This window comes from Ailuropoda melanoleuca, chromosome 8, assembly GCF_002007445.2.
Source record: "Ailuropoda melanoleuca isolate Jingjing chromosome 8, ASM200744v2, whole genome shotgun sequence".
NCBI classification, from domain to species: Eukaryota; Metazoa; Chordata; class Mammalia; order Carnivora; family Ursidae; genus Ailuropoda; species Ailuropoda melanoleuca.
This window is the reverse complement of record NC_048225.1, coordinates 104,652,727-104,655,187: the sequence shown is the minus strand read 5'-3', so window position 1 is coordinate 104,655,187 and position 2,461 is coordinate 104,652,727.

Below are 2,461 nucleotides of genomic sequence, written 5' to 3'. Positions count from 1 at the left end.
AGAGATATTCCACACATTCGTAATTTCACTTGATCTTCATAGCGGCCTTCTGGCGGGGGTGGGGTATGGTGAATCCCGTTTGGAAGACAGGGGAGTGCACACACAGTATGTTAGTAACAGCAGCGATTCCAACTGAGGCATGTGTAAGTCCCAAACCGATGCAGCTTCTGCTGTAACTTGTTCCCAAGCTCCTGGGTCAGCACCCTCTCTGCCCCCCACCCCCCACCAGGGGAGTCACTCACTCAGCAGAGTTGGTTCCCGAGCCTGGGTGCGCAGGGCCCTGTCCTAGGTGCTGAAGGCTCTTATAGAGGCAGGGGATCGCTGAGCCCCTACCCTCATGGGGCCCACCAAAGAGCTGAGGGAGCCGGCAAATCCTGAAGTCTGGTAGAGAGGAGACAGGGAGTCACAAACTCTGCTTGGCCACAGCATTTGTAAGTGGCACTAGGCAGGCCACTCCCTTTTATTGACTCTCAGTTTCCTCATCTGTCTGATGGAGATACTCACAGGGCTGTTGTTAGAGTCTACAGATTACAAAAGCAGAACTGCTTGGAAAGCATCCGATCCCCGCACATGGAAAGGAGTCTAGGCCAGTCCTGTGGACAGCCTCCCCATGTGAGGGCCAAGGGTCACTGAATCACTGAATGACAGAGGAAACAGTGGTCCAAGCCTCTGGGAAGTGATACGTTGAAGTAGGGTTGCCCTTCTCTATGTTTGTTTTAGAGCTGTCTTTAGAAGGCACAGAGTTGGTCTGGTTGCAAAAGACAGGGACTGAGTGGCACAGCGGTTCAGCGTCTGCCTTCACGCTCAGGGCGTGATCCCGGCGTTCTGGGATTGAGCCCCACGTCAGGCTCCTCCGCCATGAGCCTGCTTCTTCCTCTCCCACTCCCCCTGCTTGTGTTCCCTCTCTCGCTGTCTGTCTCTATCTCTGTCAAATAAATAAATAAAATTTTTTTAAAAAGCATTTAAAAAAAAAAGACAGGGACTGGAAGTAAAATGGGGACAGGGTATGGGGTTGGTCTAGAATGAGACGGAACACACAAGTGAGCCTCTTCTAGAACATTCGGCTGCAGGACATGGAGAAGTCTGCCCTGGGTTATACCTGTAAATGCTACTCTGGGCAGCTCTCCTAGTTCTTCCCAGGCCCTTCTCCCTCTCTGCAAGGTGGCCAATGACTTGCCTTCTAATTAGCCGGCTACCAGCAGCTCAAGGGCCTTTCTAAAAAGTTCCTTCTGCCTAGAACTCTTCCCTTGTCTCTCCCCACCCCATCTTCCCCTAGTTATCTCTTTTTCATCTTTTGGGCTGGACTTAGATCTCGTTTCCTCAGAAGCCTTTTTGGGCTCTCCAGAGTAGATTAGGAGCTCCTGCTATTCGCTCTACCCACATGCCTCTGATTAGGTCATGTCACACCAGTCAGTGCCCATCTTGTCCACCAGACTGTCTGCTCCAGGGGGTGGGCACCAAGCCCACCGGCTCAGCACAGAGCCTGGCACTTAAGGCATGCTAAATTATTTGTTGAATGAATGGTTGAAGTTAGTCGCTCCTGCCTCTTTGTTCAAACTCGCTTGTATATTGATATAGCACCTCTTATACAGTTGTTATTTTATTTTATTTTTACATGACTGTGTCATCTGAATCTTTTGCCTTTGTATTCCTGGTGCCTAGCCCTTGTCACAGTGCAGGGGTGGTCCTGCAGATTGCTGAATGAATGAATGAATGAATGAATTCTTGGCAGGGAGCTGCTTTGAACTAGAGAGCCTTTCCTTTGCAGGCAGTTCAAGAACTATCTTCCCCGGTGGGCCACGGAAAGGCTCAGGAAGTTGGAAACAAAATTGGGTTGGAGCTGGTGGAGCTGGAGAGAGGAGAAAGCAAAGAGCAGGAATGCCATCTCCTCTTTGTCGTTGCTGCCGTGTGGAGGGCAGGAGTTGACCCCAAAGGAGGGGACTTGGTTCTGGGAGGAATCTTCTCCGAGGGGTCTCAAAGCCCTCTGTGACTGAGGTGGGCTTGGCTCAGGTAGACGGACCCCAGCTGCCCCCCCCCCCCCCCCCCCCCCCCCCCGTCATTCTCCTTGGAGAAGGGGTGAAACGAGGGGGAGGGGAGAGAGGGACTGAGATTTCCATCCTCCGGGCTTCTCTTTCTCAGTTTCTTCCTCCCCAAGGCACCAGCCAGAGTCGGGAGGGAAGAGGGGTCAGGCTGAGCCGGGCGGCGGGGGAGGGGCGGCGCGGGCAGCCGGCTGGTGTCTTCTGGTGTCTGGAGCCAAGGCCCCGAGCTCTCGGCCCCCGCGAAGCGAGGCGAGCCGGAGCTGTGCAGTGAATGCAAAGAGCCGGGCGAGCTCCCAGCCCGGCGCCGCCGACGGCGTCCTCAGCCACAGCCCAATGAGAAGAGAGCAGATAATTTATTCTCTAATCCCGGTTCGGGTGCCCGGCGCTGGCGAGTGGCGGGGACTGGGGGGGTGGGTCTCCTC